Genomic DNA, 21,601 nt, shown 5'->3' with positions numbered 1-21,601 from the left:
AACTTACTAAGGGTGGTGGTGGGGTCTCCATCACTGGCCATTTTCAAATCAAGACTGGATGTTTTTGTAAAAGATCAGCTCTCGTTCAAACAGGAATTAATTCAACCAAGTCCCATGGGCTGAATTATACAGGAGGTCAGACTGCTGGCCACAGTGGTTTCATTTGGCTTTATAATCTGTGAATAAACCACTCATCTGCAGCAGCCAGATGAGAGGGCACTGCAGCCCTAGAACATTCAGTGGGAGCCCAGAGATGCCTGGCCCCTGTAGTTCAGTCAGCCCCACAGAAAGCAATTGAGGGACCCCCAGCTTTAGGATTTGTGGGTCCCAGAGGCTGATGTGGCAGGGACCATGAACCAACTGTGCTCTGTTTGTCTGCATTGCAACTGGTGGCATTGGGACAGGGACAGAGAAGGAACCCATGTGAAGTCCTGCACCCTTTCAAAGATTACAGGTCAGTTCTTCAGTTGCTGTAAATTTGCCTCGCTCCATTGACTGCAGTGATGCTGTGTCAGTTTGTACCAGCCAAGGATCATAGGCTCTCACGACATCTGGCTGCTGGCTGGGTAGCAAAAACAAGCTGAAATATCCATGTGCCTTGTCAGTACAGCTGTAAGCCAGCCATTGCTGCTCTGCTACACACTCCATGCAACAACTGGTTTGAAACAGGTTGATTAGAGCAGGTGCACACATAGGAGAAAGAAACACAGACAGCCCACAGCATGGTTATGAAGCATTTTTCTCCTCTCTTCAATCCTTCGTCTCCATTGTTCTGGGTTTGCAAAGTAATATATGGTCCAGAAAAGATCTGCAACATCTGACTTTGCTGCCTCTGTGCAGACAGAGGAGAAGCGGGATATCAACCTCTTTTGTCACAGCAATGTAGGTTTGTGGAAGTTCCCTCTTCTGAATTTTGTTTGTAGCAGTCACCCGTCTTCTCTACTGCTGCTTGTGTTCTCTTCTTTCTGGCTTTGCTGTGGCATGTCTCTCAAGCACCTGGCAGCACTGGCGGTCAGTGGGGAGGGACGTTTTCATCTGTTTGAAAGAGCATCAATAGCAGTACTCCCGGAGCAGAGAGCCCAGCCCTGGGTGGACGTGACTTTGAAGGAGGAGCAATGAGTATTCAGATAAGAATAATAATGGGTTTATTAATGCTAGTGTCTAGGGGCTTATTGAGAATGAGGCTGATTGCACTAGATGCTGTACAAACATACAGTAATAGACAGTCCCTTTCTTGAAGAACTTGCAGTCTTTTTGCACAAGTTTTTTGGGTGTAAGGGTTCAATTCTTGGGTGGGTTTTGTTGGAAGGGGATTTGCTAAATGGAAATGCAAAGGGAGCAAGGGGGGACATAGAAGGGAAAGGGTGAGGGGGACAGGGCAGAGGAGAAGCAGCTGGGGTGAAAAGAAGTGGGTTTGAAAGACAGCTGGCGTGAGGAGACTGAGAGGGAGGAGGTTGGAGTCAGTACAGGGGAGAGAACGTCCAGTTGGCACTCCAGTACGCAGCCTGGCAACATGACCGGTGTATATCCGTCTGTCCCTCCTGCAGATCCTGTCCCAGCTGGATCATGCATCATGACCAGCGGAACTGGAGTCAGAGGCTGTTATTGAGGGAAAACCAGTGAAAACAAGGACTGTGGGGAAGCGACTCAGCCACATGGACAGAGCAGTGCACAGGGTTTAATGAAGTTCCACTTGTTTAACTTAACCTGTATCCAGCTTCACTCTTCGCAAATGAAACGGGGTGGTAGCATCTGCGTGGTGAGTTCTCTGCAGTGCAGCAGCTGGACCTGGGAGCCCTGGAAGCCAATCAAAAGTCCCCTATAGCCCTGGCTTTTGCAGACACAAACATAGCCTAGCAATAGACATGTTGGTTGGAAGAGATAGCTGGTACTCTGAGCAGGACCTGGATACCCAGCGCCAGCGAGCTGGGGAAAGAGGGTCATGGCATTAGTGCAGCATGCCAATGGATATATCTCCATATTTCAGCAGTGAAGCTGATGGAAATCAAAGAGGCTGCGGAAAAGGACATCCAAGCACAGGCAGTCAAGAGAGCAATCCTAGCAGGGTGGCCAGAAGACAACAGCCAAGTTGATGAGCTGAATGTGCCGGAGGGAATCGTATTTCAAGGCCAGAGAGCTGTTGTCCCTGACATAAGGATGTCATGCAAAAAAATAAATACCTGCCTCGCAGCTGGGCACTGACAGCTGCCTGAGACAAGCTTGAGTGTTTTTTTCTGGCTGGGAATGAATGCACAACTTTGCTCCTTGATAAAAGGGTGTGACATCTGCCACCAGTGGGATAGGCACCAGCAGAAGGAGACTCTGCTATCACCTGAACTGCCCTCCCAACCATGGGAAAAGGTGGGAGTGGACTTATTTACCTTCAAGGGAAAGTAGTACTTGATTACAGTTGACTACTAGTCAAACTCTTGGGAGGTCGATGCCCTGCCTGATACAAGAAGCGAGTCGGTGACTGGCCATCTGAAGGTTCTCTTTGCACGATATGATATTCTGGACACTGTATTCACTGACAAGGAACCCCGGTTTGCCTGGGAAAAATGCAAGGAAATTGCACACGAGTGGGAGTTTGACACCACCCCGCCTCTCCAACGTCCCACCTTACCATTGCTCTGTGGGTATCAGCTGTGAAAACAGCTAAGAGACTGTTACACAAGGTTGTTTCCTCTGCTTCAAATCCCTTGATAGCATTTTTGGCGCACAGGAATTCCCCATCACAGGGTGCCAAAACTAATGGTGCAAATGACCAAAACACTGCTACCAATGAGACACCTGTTGCAGCCAGAAGGATGGGGACACCATCGCGAGGAGATGGCCAACCAATCAGAGAAAGCGGGCACCAGATTACAACAGGGCATCCAAGGATGCACCAGACCTGAAGACAGACACTGCTGTGAAGCTCCAGCCATTAGAGGGACAGGGCAAGGAGTGAACTGAAGGAGTCGTGGGGGGTGCAATGCGACCCAGGTCAAATGAGGTGACTGCAAGAAGGTCAAGTCATCCAAAGGGGGCACTTACAAGCCAGCAGACAACACCCAGAGAGATCCTACAGAGATCATACAGACAGAACCATCCGGGGCCTAATCCCTCCATACGGGAAGGGACTCCACAGAGAGGGTTTGCTCGGCTCAAAGACAGAGAGAGGTCACATCTGGTGCAGTCACCTGTTGAGGAGACCGAATTACAAAGACTGTGCAACCAGCTGTGTCTGTGGAAAATATGATACTTCAACTCTGTTCTGTGCTACCAGGCAATGGCTGAAGCGACATGGGGAGTGGGGGCAGGGCATCAATTATTTGTTTTTAATATTTATATTTAAATGTTTGTAAAATAGAGAAGATGTATCATGGCCAGTGGAACTAGACTCAGAGGGCCATATTCCCTGGAGGGACTGTTATTGACAGGACACGAGGAAAACAGCATTTGTGAGGCATTGGGCTGGAAGTAACTCAGCCACATGGACAAAGCAGTGCACGGGGTTTAATAAAGTTCCACTTGTTCAATTTAACCTGCAGCTTCATTCTTTGCTAATGAACCAGGCCCCACCTTCCCCATCTCCCTGCAGTGCTGCCATCCCTGCTGCCTTGAGTTATACCACTATGGCTAGCCTGTCGCACAAATGCTGGAGCAGGCACATGGAAAGCACACAGACACATGTAGGTTTCTACTGCTGTAATGAAGCTGCCATCAGCAGATTCTGGTGCTGTGCCAAGTGTTGGGTTTGGAGGATAGGGTAAAATATGTTACATTAAACACAATAGCGTTCCTTTAACCTCAGCCTTAAAACATTCACTCTTCTCTACAATGGCCTATGTATTTCTTGCAATAAACTTGCTTTGACCTGGTTATCTATTACACCAATCATTGGGCCTCTAATTAGTCTGTCTGCTAACTTCTAATTCAAATGATTTATGTTTAATACATGACTCTGTAACAGAATGGTCTCATCTAACATATGGTTTCTTGCAAAGAAAATGTGCCTTTCCCAAGTAATATTCTTGTGTGGTTAATAGTATTCTTGAAATGTCTGAATGACTGGAGCAGATTGAAAATGAAAATTCTGATATTGAAATATTTGTTTTCAATTTGAAGCAGGCTAAAATACCAAATTATGTAAACTTTGCATGGAACACCAAGTTCCAACAATTGTTTGGCTTGGAATTGTCTGAATTGTTTCATGTGCCACGTGGTGGGTGATCATATGGAAGACTCCACGTTTCTAAAACTAAACTGGCTCTTTATTCCAAGAACTATGTGTAGAGATGCTGCCACTGCAGCTTGGCATTCCAACCATGTGCACACAGATTGACTTCCAGGGGCCTCCTCCAAATTCTTCCCTCTTGCCACCCGTGCTCCTCCCTCCAAGTTCCACACCAGTGGCTACAGAAAGGTTTTGGTTTTGGCTTGACGTTAATCTCACCGTCTGCCTGAGCCACCTCAGTGCCTCACAGGAGTTGCAGTTTTCTGTCCCTCCTCATTTTAACCCATGGTCCCTTCTGGCCTTGGAATCTATGAATGTATTCATTTTCCTGATGGAACATTTTACTAAAATGGATTTTTTTCCACACTAAGTTTTGATTTCCAATGGGAAGATGTGTCATGTGAATTTTTCTGGCCAGCCGTAGGGGTGTCTTTGCCTGGCAGTTTGTAGTCCCCTCAGCACCTGTGTTGTGTAGCAGCTGGCCTCCCACCCACTGGGGACAGCATCCAACGAGAGGTAGACTCTGATCCCCCCACCAGGGCCGATCAGTCCCCCCCAGAGGCAGAACTCAATACCCCCAAGCAGTATGCCCCCCTCCCCCCCCCAGGGCTTCCAACACCCTCGCACAAGAGCAGAACTGGTGGAAATGGGTAAAATGAAACAAGAAATTCCCCTCCCCCCACCCCCAACACAATGAAAAATTATAAAAAAATAAAGAGAAGTTCATGGAGCTTTACCAATATCCCAGTGGTTAGAGCCTGCTCTGCCTGCTTTGGAGAGTGCTATAGGCCATTCTGGACTGTGGTGTCTCTCTCTGCTTTTTCATCAAAAACGTCAAAAGGTCTCAGTTTTACCCTGAGTCTGAATGGGAAAAAAAAGTTTGAACTTGGAAATATTCAGGGAATGGAAAAACTGTTTCCTGCCCAGCTCTCATATCAGTGCTGATCAAAATTTTGCAGCTGAAACATTTTCCTTCTGAAAAATGGGATTTTGTACAAAATGATTTTTTTCATGGGCAAATAATTTCTTTTATAATTTTGTTTTTCAGTGAGACAGTTTTGAAATGAAACCCAAAGTTTTCATTTCAATTCATCCTGAAATGTTGTTTCATTTCACTTTTTGAAAACTGAAACTTTTCTGAAATTTCATAATTGGAGGTTTTTGGTTTCCCCTTCCTTCCACTTTTTTGTCCATTTTATTTTATTTGGCACTGATTGCAGCAGAATGAATGATTGCATCAAAGGGATTTTTTTTTTTCTGTTTTACTTTTTTATTTTTCCACTTTTATCCAAAATTTTCACTTTTGATGACAAATTTCCTTTTTCAAATTAAAACAGAATTGTCAGGTTTTTTTCCCCACTAGACTCTTTTTCCCCCTTTCAGTTCTCTTTTTTCCCCCCTCCCATTGGAAAAAAAGAGGGCAAGGAGGTAAAGAAAAGAAGAGAAGGGGGGGAAATATCAATGAAATTATTGAATGTGAAACGAAACAAAAATGTTATGCTTTGATTTGAATTTTTTCATCAAAGACACAGACAAGCTTTAATTTCTAAGAAAATTATAATTTTTTCCATCAAAAAATTGCACAAAAATTAAATTTTACATTTCAACCAGCTCTACTTTTAGTGTTGATGCTGCTGCCTCCCTGACATGTGTCTTTTGGAAGCTGTGGGATTTCCATTTCTAAGCGCTTGTTTAGTTATAAGTGACAATCGCTGCATGGCGTAAAGCTCTCTCTGTGTTTTATTTGTTAACAAGCATTGAACACATGCTTGGCCTGAGAAGAAATCTTTTCTCTGTGTCCCTGAGCAGGAAAGCCTGCCGTGAGATGCATCGTGGGCCCAAATGGCTGGAATTCTGTTGAAGAGGATTTGCCAAAGTCTGAGAAATTGTGATTACAGGATGTAAACTAAAGATAATCTAATTAATTCCTGTGAGGACAAATGTTCAAACAGTTCAAATTTGTGGGTCCTGAGTAACCAGTAAAACTAAGTAATTGAAAAGTCTAAGGAGAGAGCATTAGGTCAAGTCCTGATCTCAGTTATACCAGCGTTAATCCAGAGAAACGCCTTCAGCAGAATTACTTTGTGTTCCTATCTGCGTACCTGAAATCAATCAGTCCTACATTTTCAGTTCATGGGCAGAAAATTGATCAGCAGGTCTGTAACTTTTCGGATAAATCGAGGTCCTGATTCTTAGCTCATGGAGACCAGTGTAAATAAGAAGTAACTCAACTGCATTTGTACCAATGTGAAGCTAGCATAAGAGAGGAGAGAAAAAAAGGTCTTTCACTGGGATGTTTACTTTTGTGCTGTATATTTCAAGATTTAAAAAATATTATGCATGCGGGAAGCAGTTAAGAGAAAATGAACCTTTTTCCGCTTTGAACAAATCTTGATTATTTTGCATTTCTTTATTTTATATATTTTCTGCACTTCTTGGTTTTGTCAGAGACAAAGCAGAAATGTGAAAAAGTACAGCCCAAAACAGGCTAGGCTGGTGGCATTTCCAAGCAAAGTTAGCACCGGACATCTCATATGAATGCCTGGTCTCCCAAGGTTTTGCACCTGATTTTACAAACAAACGAGAACTGGAGGTACTGATGTTATTGCATAAACTTCAAGGAAAAATCTAGATCTTACCACCACCAAAGTTGGGATCCCCTGCTAGATAGGAACTTTGAAGTTCTTGCCAATCTCTAGTGCAGATGAGATCTGGAATCACATCTGAAACTCTGCCGCCTCCTGTGAGCTAACCCTCTGCCATTTTTGAGATTCACACATCACTAATACACATATGTTAGCTAATGAAAGAATCTGAGGCACCTCAGAGAATCACAAAGAATCAAGGCAGCAAATTCTTTTTTTTTTATCCCTCTATTTTACGTTCTCTCTTTCAAACAGAGCTGAGACAGTACAAAAAATACTGTACACTGCATATCTGCTAAAATGAGAAAGAAACTGATTGCAATGGTTTAATACAAAACAGACACAAAACGTCCTATTGTATAGATAAATATCTTGGGCCTAATTCTAGCCCATCACAGAAACAGTCCTTGACTACCACTGCTTTCAGGCCCTAATGCTGTCAAAATAGCAGTGCTGTGCACCCATGTACTAACTGGGACTGGGTTTCCCCTCCAACCCCCTCAATCTCCCACACATTATTCCAGTTTGAATAATCCAGGAGTACCAGGTGCGGAACCCCCCTCCACAGATCAGCAGCAGTGATATGAACCCTGATTGACTGGGGAAGTGTAGACCGGAGAAGCCGGCTGCTCCCAAGCCTTGGTTGGCTATACAGCTAGTCAGAAAACAGAATTTCCTTCACAGAGAAAATGCTGCCATGTTGAAATTTGTTTTTGTTCTGAATCAAAACAGAAAGCTGAACTTTTATCCTCTCCCGCAAGAAGGAAAATCTGTGATCTCAGCTGTGATTTGGAAACAGCGAAACATCTTGTTCCAAGAAAACATTTCATTTCAATGCTGAACCATAATAATGTTTTATATGTGGACGCATATAAATATTGTATATATTTTAATAGAATATTAGCATATAATTATATAGTGTAATACATAATTTTAGAATTAAAGTTATAATATAAAAATCTAAACAAAATGAAATGAAATATGAAAGGAAATGTTTTCACCTTGACAAAGTGAAATTTCTTGCCATTATCAAAATGTAACCAGAAAATTGCAACTAACCTTTTTGACTTTCCTGTCGTAAATTTCTCCAAAAGTGACATGCTCCCACAGAATATTTTGGTTTTGACAGAACTCCCTTTTTTGCAATGGAAAAGTCTTCCATCAAAATGTTTTCAGCCAGCTCTACTGGCTGGAGAGCTGTGCGGAAATGCATCTCTACCTCCTGCTGCCAGCTCTCTTTGAACTGGAGGATGGGTTTTGCCTTTCAAGATGGGACTGTGGGCTACCAGAGATGACATGTGCACAGCTACTGCTGCTGCAGGGACACAGCCACCAAATATCTGAGCTCTGGGTTGGCAGACAGGCACTGCAGCTGCCTTTCTGTGTGGCCCCAGGGAACCTGCACCACACCTTAGGATTGGCCAGTCCCCAAAAGGAAGGAGGTCCCTGATAAGTGACAGAGGGATAGAAGTTGTAGGCACTGGGTGTGTGTTTGCTGATCAAGGTGACTGTTGCTGATAACACTGCTGGAGTGTGCCAGGAACCACGGACTTGAGTTCCCCCAGCTGACCCTGGGGCTAGCCATTTCAGCCTTGAGGCAGGTTCATGAGCCCAGCTGAGTTGTGACAGAATCACCTGATTGGATGAAAGGAGCCAGCAGGTCTGCATCTGAAGTCAGCAATAGCAGCACATCTGGCTGTTCAATGCTTACACCTGCAGCTGCAATTGCTCCTGCACCTGCCTTGTTCCCAGCCTTGCTCCTGTCCTGCTCCAGGCCTTCTGACTCTGCCTCTGACCCTTGGTTTGATTCCTGGCTATCGACTGTGGCCCTGGCTCCCCGTGCTTGTCTCCAGCTCTAACACTAGGTCAGACTGCCTACATGTGGGTCATGACACAGTGATTCCTGGGTAAATACCTGTCCCCTGTAACGGCTGTAGGAGGGGTCTCCACCCTAAGGCAACAGGTGGGAGTTATGGAACTAAATACCAGCCATGGGAACACCCCTGTTGCACCATGTGATTATATTTAGAGCTGATTGAGAAATGCCCATCAAAATGTTTATTCAACAGAAAATGCAGCTTCTGCGAAACTGAACTATGCCCAAGGAAAGTTCTGATTTTGAAGAATTTTTTAAATTAACCATTGGGAAAATTGCAATATTTCATTTCAGGTCAGTCTAACATTCATCTGGGTCTGCTTGGGCTGCCACACTGCTCATAGGAGTTGTAACTCAGGTGCTCCATTTCCCCATTCTCCTCTATGGGCTAGATTCCTTGGCAGGACTACATCTCCCATGATGCATTGTGGTCTTCTCTCTAATTAAACCACCACAGTGACTCAATGACAGTGATGCATCATGGGAAATGTATTTCGGGTTTAGAGCCTGGCCCATGAAGGGGCATAAGACTCTCCTACAATTTCAGCTCCCTTCAGTCACCCCCAGAGATCAGGTGGATGCAGTTCAACATCAGACAAAACTGAAACCAAGTGTTTTGTCATTTCCCAATGGAAATTTTTTTGGAAACTTCCATTCTGTGAAAAGTTTCAATATCCTGACTTTGGGTCTTGCTTTGAGATGAAAACAAATATTGAAATACTGGGATTTCCTGCAGGATGAAATTCCAATTTCCAGCCAGCTCTAATTTTTTCCTGGGCAGTGAGAGAGGAAGCAGACATGCGCAGACACGGGAGCCCCATTCATAAGCCCCGATTCATATACCACCCTGTGGTTTTTGTTACACAACAGCAATCTCTGTGGGGTTTGAGGAGAGCCAGGATTACGGTGAGAAAGTTCTCATGGGTTTCCAGAAGATTGCACAGGTGTAGATGGTAGTCAGCTGATTCATTAAGGTTGAGAGAAACCAGATCTTCATGACAGAGCCTAGAGTGTTATGCTGCTTTCACATTTTCTTTTTAAAAATGGTTATGTTTCTGAGGGCTAGATTGCATTTTCAATTACAGTGGTGCAAATGAGGAGTAATTCCACTGAATTACTCTGGTGTCAAGGTGCCGTGAGATCAAGCTCTCAACGCAGGGACAGTGACTGATCTCGGCACTTCCATTTGTTGTGATTAGGTTTTATCATGGGGAAAGACCTGAAGTCACAATTTTCTCAGAGAACATAATTCTTTTGGTTTTGTACAGACAAAGGGAAAGGTGGATCAAGCCAGCGTCCAGCATGTCAACTCTGGGAAGCCTGGGGAAAGGGCATAAAGAATTCCAAAGTCAGCAACAAATAACATGGCAGCAAGAAATAGAGAAGTCTGAGATCAGGGAAGAGTGGTGGAGAAGAAGAGCCAGAAGGGCCAGGCGCTTGGGATTATCAATATGCAGGATGAGCTAAGTCAAAGGGAGAGCAAGCTGCAACGAAGCAAGACCTCCCAGATGCAGCAGATCTTCCTGTGCTTTTGCTTCATCGCCTGCTGTCAGGTGGCCAAATACCACCCACCTAATCACTGCTCCACAGTCTCCACTGGTAGCTCGTTAATTCCTCCCATCCCTTAGTCCACCTGGGACTGAAATATTTCCCCTCAACCAAAATCTGCATGTGGAAAAAGGAGGAAAAGTAAAATAAGATGATTCATATTTTTTACGAGCTTGGCAAATGGTACCATGTCTAGTGTTATCCTTTTCAGGCACAGAGAACAGACAGATGCTTGCACTAACTGTAACCTTGATTTTAGATTCAGAGACCAGCAAAACAAGAATGAATTTAGTCAGAGTGCAAGCTGTTTGGGGCAAGGACTACCCTTTTGGTTCTATGTTCATACTGCACCTAGCACCATGGGATCCTCATCCATGACTAGGCACTATCACAATATACATAATTAACAATAACAACGAACAAAAGTCAGCTCTGTGAGAGAGCAAGAGAGCACAGTGTGTGTGTCTTCTCTAACAGTCTGCACTGAGCTATGAGAACAAGAAGAACGCTTAGCAATAGAGTTAAGGTACAAACTAGTATGTCAGCAACTTCTGGATTTAACACACTATATGTTGTAATTATCTCCAAGCCAATTATTAAATAAGCAGAAAATCCAGAGTAAAAATTAAATTTAAAAGTAATCCAGGCATATTAAGGAATGGAAATACATAGTGAACCTATACTCTGCCTTGTGTGACGCCATGCAATAACCTTATAGTTATGAGTCCCATATCAGTTCAAACTGATTTTAAAACACATTTTAATAGGTTTCCTCTCATGACATTACTACAGGGCAGAGTTAAGGTTGTTCTTGTATATTTGCATACCTTGGGAGGTCTGGGTTTCTGATTTAAAGGAGGAAGGAGGCTTAACCATTAAAAGATAGCTCTTCTTGAATTTGCTAATTCAGACCTTTGTGTGAAACAGCTGTTAAGAAAAACTAACAGAGTTTCATACAGTCTGAATAAAAATCCTGTCCCTTCTCAATTGCTCAGGTTTCATTACCTTAGTGTCTGTGATGTCATATGCCCACTAAGTCTCCAATAGACCCTGGAGTCTTTGAGGATAAGCGGTGTTAGGCTGGATGTGAATATCTAATATAAAAAGGCTACAACAAAAATCCATGTTTCATAACTTCTCTATGTGCCAGTCAGAAGAAAAAAGGTCTTTGTAATCTCAGTAGTAGTCAATATTTTTTGTTCTTGTGAAAGTTTTCGACAAAAACAAAAAAATGTTGATCTAAATTTTTATTCAAAAGTTTTTGCTTTTCAGTGGAACCCAAGAAACTTTTATCAAAATCAGACAGTGCAGGAAATGACCTATTTCTATCTGTTTTAAGTACAGGCTCAGATCTAGATGTAAAGGGGTTTAGGAATAATTTTCCTGTGTGTGGCAGGGGACCGAAGTGTGTAGTTTACCCACACTGACCAATGTCTAGAGAATTTCTTCTTAGGCCAGGGCTACTCTACGAACTTTTGCCGACACAAGTTACATTGGCATAAAACTGCTGCAGTTAGTATATCACTTGTGCACATGTGCTCGGCTCTGTACGTCAGCGCTGCACATACTCCCTGGGAGGGCTTGTTTCAATACACTGTGCTGTGCACCATGAGTAGGTATCCCAGGGTGCAATTTGCCACCAGCCAGCGCACGGTTGTTTGGGAACTTTGGGCAATGCATGGTGGGCAGAAACGTGTCTTGGAGGGATGACTACCATCATGCTCCATCCTGATGCCACCTCTATCCCAGAATTTTTGCTCCTGCTTTGAAAATCCCATGAAACCATTTGGGAATTGGTGCTGTCCACCTTCTCTGACAAAAGCACAGAGCCCGCACAGCTCTGCACTATTGTCATGAGCGTTGCAAGCGCAGGAAACCTGATCCTCTGGTATTTTTTAGAGCCGGGGGACAGAATGACGACTTCCTGAAGGGCAGGACATGTGGGAAATAGCAAGAACCAATTCATGACTGTTGCTGGAATTCACGGAGCAGCTGCAGATGGTGGAGCGTCACTTCTGGTCCCGAGAAACAAGCACAGACTGGTAGGACCACATCATAATGTAGGCTTGCAATGACCAGCAGTGGCTGCAGGACTTTCAATGCACAAGATCTGCTTCTGGATCTGTGCACCAAGATTCATCCCGGCCCTCCGGCACAAGGATACCAAAATAAGAGCTGTTCTGACAGCAGAGAAGCAAGTGGCGATCCACTGTAGAAACTTGCAACCCCAGATTGCTATCAGTCAGTGGGAAACCACTTTGGAGTGGGAAAATCCACCACGAGGGCCACTGTCATGCAAGCGTGCAGAGCCATTAATCGTCCCCCGCTATGCTAAGAGTTGCAGAATGGATGGATGGGCAGCAATGGGACTCCTGAATTGTAGCTCCCTGGTTAAAACATTCGCAGACGGTTTGATCCTCGTGCTGGAGAGGGATGAGATCAGAGGTGATTCCGTCCCTGTTTGGCCAGCTGAGCTCCCTGCTGGAGGTATGCTGGAAGGTGGCAAGGAAGGCCTCCTGGAGCTGAGAATTTTGTCCCCTCTGAGCCTGTTGCTGCTGTCTCATTAACAATTCCTGCAAACCATTCCTCCACGGCCCCTCTTGGAGGCAGGAACGTACACGTCCCAATTCAGGCGCCAAATGTGGTTGGCATCCCCCTGGTGCCCGATCGTGGCTGGGGTGCCTTGTCCTTTATTCTCCCTCTTCCAGGCCCATTTACATAGACTCCACACGCTTGCTTGTCCAGTCACCACGCTGACTGGTGTTTGGGTTTAATCAGACCAGCAACTCAAAAAGGGAAACTCAAAGTCCCAAAATCTGTCCCAGAACCTGGCTCTCACCTCAGAGCCTGGATGAGCAAAAGGCTGGCTTCCTAGAGTCCCTTATAGAAATTAGATCCCAGGGGGCGACCAGCTCTGGGGTTCGACTTGCAGCTGTCCCGGTCAGAGCTGACTCACCTGTAGCCTTCCTACAGTCAGCCCCCTCCCAAACCACGTCAGCTCTCTTCTAAGGAACCAGCCGCTAGAAGAAGGGAACCTCCCCAAACCAAGTGTCTCTGGTTAACTCTTTTAGCACGCCCTCTGACTCCCTTTGCTCCCCACACTCCTCCGAGAGGGCCCAGAAATGAAGGGCTGGTAATTAACACACACAGACAACAGTGGGGAAACAGAGGGTAATGGTGTCTGGCCCCGAGCAAGACCCAGCTGTGAGCTGCTAAGAGCTGTGAGGACGGCTCTGAGTGGCGTGGGGTGCGGAGGTGGGTGCGAGTCATCTCCCAGAGAGAAGAAAGGCGCTGAGGAGAGGAGATGGGTCCATTTAGAGGGAAAAGTGTGGGACAAGTCAGGGATCTGGGCAGAAAGGCAGGAAGAAGGGCTCGGGGTGTCTATACAAAGGAAACCTACATCATCAGGCGAGCACTGGGGCTGAGCCAGGCTCTGAAGAGGACCCACCACCTCCAAGGCTCAGCAGCAGAGCAGAAGGGACACATGGGTGAGTGACGGGAACAGGATTTGAATCCTTCCCCAGCCCTCTGCCATGTCTCTCCCTTTCCAAGGTGACCTCAGCATCTGGCTAACCACCTGCCAGGGCCCTTTTGGCCTAGCCCTCCAGAGAACTGTCTCCAGCCATACAGAAGCAGCAGCAACAGCCTCATGCCAGGCCTAGCTGAGCCCTCTGACGTGCTCATGTAAGGCCTCAGGCCTCAGCTTAGGCCTTTGTTCTTGAACTAAGCAGCAGCAGCAGCCATATTAGGGGAGACAGCAGCCATAAGCTGAGTAGCACGTGGTCACATCTTCACATTCCTGAAATTACATCAAGACAATGTCATATCGGGCTGTTAAGAAGGTGCAACTGTCCTAGTAGTACCTACCACCAACAGATAAAGAAACGGATCTTAAGGTATGGAAAGAAAGCTTTGTTTGATAGCATTCTGTCTGGCAAGGAATCACCGATCAGCAGCTGTGGCTGTAAAATCTACACGTCTTATTGTTTTGTCTTTATGGTCCCCGCTTCTCTATTGTTTATCTGAATGATTTCCGTCTGGTTCTTTGATTGTTTCTGTCTGTTGCATAACTAAGTGTGCACTATTTAAATCAATTAAGATGGTGGGAGATGATTGGTTAAAAAACTGTTTCGTCATGGGCTAAGGTTGGTGTTTTGTAGGATTTTAGTTTAAAATGATCAGTTAAGGTATAGCTAAGCCAGACTCAAGTTTTAACTATATAACCTGAGGTCCAAACGAAAGCGCTTTCGAACCTGACTCCAGGACACAGCCCAAGATCAGAGCCACTAGACCTCAACACCTGACAATGATATTGTACAGAAGCTGGAGTCCCCAGATGATAATCCTGATTGGCCACCAGGAGAAGTTTGTCTTCCTTATTGGGAGTGGTGAGCATTGCAGGCTTAGTGTGTGCATTCTGTTTGTTGATTGTTAATAAATAGAGAATAAGGATACTACTGTGTAAGGTTCCTTCACTGATAAAAAACCCCACAAGCCTGCACAGAATTATGCCCGGAGGCCTACAGATTGGGAAACGGTGGGTACTTTAATTAACCGGCTTATGTCCTACGGCCTGGGAATAGATGACTCTGAGCCCTAGAGTGTGAATTAGGCAAGGGTAGGTGCCTTTTCCCCAGAGCCCTATGGATTGGGAAAGGGTGGAGGTGCCTCAACTGGGTTATGCTTTGAGCCCTATGGATTGGGGTAAAGGTGGGGTGCCCTAGTGTACAGGTAACAAGAGCCAAAGCAACTCTCCAGATAAAGATGCCCAAGACCCTGCAGATGTTCTGAGCTCAAATCCACACTCGTGTTAGAAGGAGCCAGTTTTGTACATGCTGTTTTGTGCGTGTCCCTTTGCAAAATGAAGCAAAAGGAGAAACTGTGGCTGTGCAGAACCTACATTACTGTCAGTTAGCAGAGTGAGTACTTCTGCCAGGATCTAGCAGAGTGAATGTTGCCGTGGGGCACTGAGCACTTTCCTTTGGAAGGAGAACACGCTTTACCTGGAAATGGGCTGAACAATACTGTGATGGAGCCTATCGGCCAGTTTGTGTTTGGTATCAATATTAATGAAGAATTCCCTGAGCTGAAATGAAAGGCTGCCAGCAGGGCAGCAAACTTCACAGCCTTTCAAGCTTCCAGGGGTTGTTGTATTTGCACTTTGATTATTTTGACTCACGTTTAAACTGCAGGCATAATGGATACCCATTTGGGCTGAAAGACAGCCCCAGTATGTGGAGTAAGCAGAAAGCAGAAGGACCCAAAGAATTGGAGCAGCTGGCATTTGTCGTCTCTGCTACCTGCCTGCTGGGTATTATTATTACCATCCCAGGCTGGCACACCTTACCAAGAAAATACTACCATTATTGTCTCTCCTGATCAAAGGTGCTAGTGTACAAGAGGAAAGATTTTTTTTTGTTAGCTGCCACGTCTAGCAAACTCACCCATTGCTTGTACAGTGGCAGAGCCTGAATGTAGGATCTCTGCATCTAAAAGCTTGTGTCTTTACTGTCTGAGTTGAGCAACCAGCTTTCATAGATGTAAGGCAGACCACTGTGTGGCTATATGTGGACTAGTCACTAGAGGGGGGCAAAGAGCTACTTTGTCAGTGGGGGTGGGATTTGGACAAGGATCTGAAAGTCAAGCTGGGTTCATTCCTTCACATCAGTCATCACCAGTAAAAAAGGTTCCGTAGTCCTAATTCTGCCCTCAGTGATACCCATATAGTCCCATTTTCCATAGATTATGCCCCAGACCACACAGGGATACCAAGAGAAGTAAGACCCCAGCCCCTCACCTTGGGTCTGGGTATGCAAAAGTAAGCAGGTGTTGCATGAACAACTCCATGTCCTGAGCAGGTGGGCATAGTGCCATGGAGTCGGCAGAACCACAGTGCACAGGCTAGCACAGCTGAGCCAGCCCAGGAGGAGGAAATATTCCGGTTATTCAGTTCAGTGAGATATATAGGAGTTGCCAAAGTGTGAGAGAAAGATGGACTCCCCGCCGATGTCTGTCACGGTATTGCTGTTTTTATCATGAACCTTGAAGTATTTGGTGTTTTTCCTTAAAGTCCCAGTTCTGGAAGTCATGTGATTAAAAGAAAAATCTCAGTTTTCATTAAGGCCCTTCTCCCCCCAAGTTTCTCTCCCTCATGGTTGCAGAGAAAAACCTGAAATAAAATGAGGCACAAGTATAACCAGGGTTTCAGAACCCAGAAGGCAAATAATAATTTAAAAAAAAAGAACAAGCATTTATCATTGGCTTAAAGATCATGTGTTTTTTAAAATAATCTCATGATATTTTGGGGCCTCACTCAGGCTTGGTCTACACTTACCCCGGCGATTCGGCAGCAGTCGATGGGCGTTACGCAAACTACGCAGAAAACTTGCATAACTCCCGTCGACTGCTGTCTTCTCTTCTGCGCACCGTCTTCATCTCACTGCGCTGACGGGAACCGCGTTCCCTTCGACGCAGCGCTAAGCCACTTGCGGGGGTGGATTAATAGCGTTGACTTCTAGATCAACTGAGCAGGTCTTCACTGACCGCTCTGACGGCGCCGACTTTGCCGCCGTCAGTGTAGACATAGCCTCAGAGTTTTGGAATGTCAGGTCTGAGGCCTTGTTTTTTTGGTTAAGCAGGAGCAGCCATATTAGGAGAGACAGCAGCCATAAGCTAAGAAGCGAGTGGTCACATCTTCACATCCCCATCCAAATTACATCAAACAATGTAATATCAGGCTGTTAAGAAAGCATTACTGTCCGAATGGCATCTACCACCACCAGATAAAGAAACAGATCTTCAGATGATTTAAAAAAACATTGTTTGATAGCATTCTGTCTAGCAAGGAATCACTTACCAACAGTTGTGGTTGTGAAATCTATACCTTTTTATTGTTTATTTGTACGGTTTCTGTCTGGTTCTTTGATTGTTTCTGTCTATTGAATAACTAAGTGTGCAGTATTTAAATCAACTCAGGTGGTCGGGTATGATTGGTTAAAGAATTATTGCACAATATGTTAGGATTGGTCAAAGAATTATTTTGTAATATTTTAGTAAAATGATTGGTTGAGGTATAGCTCAGCAGCATTCAAGTTTCACTATACAATTGGGGTCAAAGATGGAGACCAGCTAGGGAAGAAGAATAAGGAGGAGGAAAGACCAGAAAGAAGAAGAATTCACCACCAAGACACAGCCCAAGATCAGAGCTGCTAGCATCCTCTGCATGACCGTGACATGCAGCAGCCAGAACCTAGACAAGACTGACCTTGCCAGCCAACAGAGAAAGTCCATCTGCCTGATCAGGATGGGTAAGCATAGCGTTGTATGCTTAGCGTGTGTATTATGTTTGGTAATTGTTAATAAACAGAGGTTAAGGATATTACCGCATAAGACTTTCTCACTGGTAAAAGGTCCTGCAAACCCATAGCAGAATACACCCAGAGACCTACAGATTCGGAAAGGGTAGGTGCCTTTTGCCTGGAGCCCTATGGACTGGGAAAGGGTGGGGGTGCTTTAAAGTGTCTGGGTAACCGGAATATCTGGAGTTGGTGATGCTGGTGTCAGGTGCACATAGTACTGCCCAGGGTAAGATCACACACTGTATGGAGGCCCTGAGGCCCTTTGCCATGGGTGTCTGTTTCCAACCTAGAATGGCAGGTGGTCCATAGTGTGATGACAACTCTGATATCTCTTTCCTTTCCCCTAGCGTACGGCACACTTTCTCCTCATTGATGAGATATTCTCTAGGATCCTGGATAGGCTGAGGACTTCTCTCTCACACACTGCTTCATGCCTGGGAGATTGGAGAAGTATTGCTGGTTCTTGGTCTTTTAAACTCTGATCCTCCCCAAATATCAGGGACTATTTTTACTCCCCTATCAACCAGGGGGGTTTATTCTCCTATCCCCGCCCCCATGTGACGGAGGAAGTTTTTAAAACATCTCAGGATGGGAGGGGGGGGGGACAAAGAGTAAAAACAAAAACAAAAAACAGAAATGAGAGTGCGAGTTAAAAAACAAAAACAAAAAAAACCCAAATCTATATATACGGCATGTGAAAATATCCCAAACTAACCCCCCTAGGGTGGTTTAAAATAACTCCTTGGCATCATATCCCGATACAAGGGAAAGCCTGCCTATATGGAAGGGAATGTAGTACTCTGAACTGGTGTCTGGAGCATTTGTAAAAGGCCTATACATGTGGGTGGGTCCATAAAACAATCCTTGGCTGGAGAAAGTAACCAAGACACCTGTATACTCTGGGGAAAGGAAGGACATCTCAATGGTTAGGGCACTAGCTGGAAGCTAGGGTCAGAGTCCCTGCTCTGTCCCAGACTCCCAGAGCGACCTTGGACAAGGACTAAGTCACCTAACTCCCATGACATCAGTGGGAGTTGGGCACCTACCAACCTTTGAGAAGTTGGGCCTCAGTTCCCCCTCTGCCAGTTGAGGTAATAGCACTGCCCTGCCTCCCAGAAATATGTGAGGATCAATGCTCTCATTGAGCAGCGGGGAGAGCTCAGACACTGAAATAATGGAGGCCAGAGAAGATTTGTATTTGATATGATGTGTGTGGGGGGGGAGAGGGAGTAGTTGAAACCTCTGGGGAGGGGGAGGGGGGGTAAACAAAGCCCTGTATGAGAGGAGTGACTATGTTTCCTCTCGGGAGGCGGGAGGGAAATGAGCTCAGTTCACTTCTGTGAGACTTTGCCAGCTGTACCCGTGTAACCTGAGTGTGAGGGGGAAAGCCCCCTTTGGCACAGACCAGCGGCAAATTGCTGCCCTTCTGGAACAAGCGGGAAGCAGGGAAGGACTGCCATGCTGGAGCGGGACAATGCTGACGTGCTGTTCACAGACAGAGCTCATGGCAAGGCCTGTATCCCCATTGCCCTGACTCCTTTCCGTGCTCCAGCCACTCCCTGCACTGGGCTTTTAATCCCTGCGTGGCTCTGCCGGACATGGTGGATGGCCCCTGAGCAAGCCCATCATCCCTCCTGCGGTTGTTGCTGACCTCCTGCAAGCTGTGAGGGAAATACACTAGACTCGCAGAGTCGTTTATACTGGGGCTCATATGATTTGGCGTCATTAACTGCAGTACTGCAGGCTCTTGCCTCATGCATTAAGATGCCCCAGTAAAATAAATAGATAGCAGCTTTGTAGAACACATGCCATCCATCCACGTGTCTGCAGAGCATTAACAAAAACTCCCAGCATGCCCTGGGTCTCGTGGAAAACCTAGAGCGGCTCCCGAGACGGGGGAGGCGACATAAGGGAATTTTTCAAGAATTTATACCATGGTTTGAGATGGGCTGGGCTGTGGGTGCTGGTCAGAATTGCCAGCCCAGGGGGGGGGCCTCAGGCTGAGGGTTGTGGTTTGGGCCCCTCCTTCTCTATTTGTCTCTTTAGCCCCCTTCCCATTCCTTCCCGCTTAATGACCGGCTTAGATACGGCTCTCAGAATGACATCCTCCCTTCACGTCTTATTAACCCTTTCACACAGGTCTCTAAAGATCTCCTCCTCCTCAGGGTCTGTACCTCGTCCCCACCCTCCCTGACCTCCCCACTGGTTTGTCCCATCACAAATGATTTGGAAAAAGGGCTAAACAGTGATCTGGTAAAGTTTGCAGAGGATACAAAATTATTCAAGATAGCAAAGTTCAAAGCTGATTGCGAAGCATTTCAAAGGGAGCTCACAAAACTGGGTGAGTGGGCAACAAAATGGCAGATGAAATTTAGTGTTGATAAATGCAAAGTAATGCACATTGGAAAACATAATCCCAACTGTACATACAAAATGGTGGGGTCTAAATTTGCTGTTACCATGCAAGGAAGAGATCTTGGAGCCATCATGAATAGTTCTCTGAAAACCTCTGCTCACTGTGCAGGGGCAGTCAAAAAAGCTAACAGAGTGCTAGGAACCATTAGGAAAGGGACAGGTAATCAGACCAAAACTATCACGCTGCCACTACATAAATCTTGAATACTGCCTGCAGTTCTGACTGCCCCATCATACAAAAGATATATTCGAATTGGAAAAAAATACAGAGAAGGATAACAAAAATGATTGGTGGTATGGAACAACTTCTATATGAAGAGAGATTAAAAAGACTGGGACTATTCTGCTTGGAAAAGAGACAGCTAATGGAAGATATGATAGAGGTCTACAAAATCATGAATGGCGTGGAGAAAGTTAATAGGAAAGTGTTATTTTCCCCTTCACATAGCACATGAAGCAGGAGTCACCCAATTAAATTAATAGGCAGCAGGTTCAAAAACAAACAAAAGGAAACTACTTCTTCCCACAACGCACAATCAACCTGTGGAGCTCGTTGCCAGGGGATGTTGCGAAGGCCAAAAATATAGCTGGGTTCAAAAAAGGAATTAGATAAATTCACAGAGGATAGGCCCATCAATGGCTATTTGCCAAGATGGTCAGGGATGCAACCCCATGCTCTGGGTATCCTTAAGCCTCTGACCGGGACCGGATAACAAGGGATGGATCACTCAAATTGCTGTTCTGTTCATTCCCTCTGAAGCATCTGTCAACGGCCACTGTTGAAGACAGGATACTGGGTTAGATGGACCAGGGTCTGACCCAGTATGGACGTCCTCATGTTCTTATGACCCTGCTCAACATCTTGTCCTCCCTGGGCTTTACAACACTGTCCTTCCTAGCAATCCTGCAACATCTCTGGCTGCTCCTTAGGGTCTGTTTTGGTCAGGCATCCATCTCCCTGCTTCCATGATGGTCCCCCAGGGCTCTCTTCAGCCCCCCTCTGTCTCCTCCCCCACCCTCTCCACTCCATCAGAGGCACTAGCCTCACCATCTCGTGTCGGCTTCTCCCTCGGCCACCTCCTCCCACGGCGCCCCTTATGCAGGGAATGCCCCTTCCTAACCTGGCCCCAAATACAACCCACTCCTCTTTCAAACCCCTCCTCCACCTCCTCAGGATACCTGCAGCAAACGTGCCTCTTTTTCTCTCCTTTGGGCAGCTCAGTCTGCAGCCAGGCCTCCCGAATCAGGAATGCTGCTCTCCCACAATGTTTCTTGGGCTGTGAGAGCCACTGAGTCCAGGAGCTGCGTATTTGCCTTGGCGGGTCATAGGTACGCCAGCGGCCCCACCGAAGTCTGACTCCTGACCCATTGCGTCCTTTAAAGATCTGGACCGAGGCCTTGATTAGCAAGGGAGAGGAGCCCGGGGACGGGTAATGAGCTCATGCCCCATCTCCCATAATGGGGGCGAACAAAGACTGTGTAACTGTCCAGCCCTAGGGCAGCTTCTTGCTGCAGCCGAGGGCTGTGTTTGTTAAGGAGC

The sequence above is a fragment of the Emydura macquarii genome, unplaced genomic scaffold (assembly GCF_026122565.2).
Source record: "Emydura macquarii macquarii isolate MOO-44397 ecotype Brisbane River unplaced genomic scaffold, CSIRO-AGI_Emac_v2 contig_67, whole genome shotgun sequence".
NCBI lineage: Eukaryota > Metazoa > Chordata > Testudines > Chelidae > Emydura > Emydura macquarii.
This window is presented reverse-complemented; position numbering follows the sequence as displayed.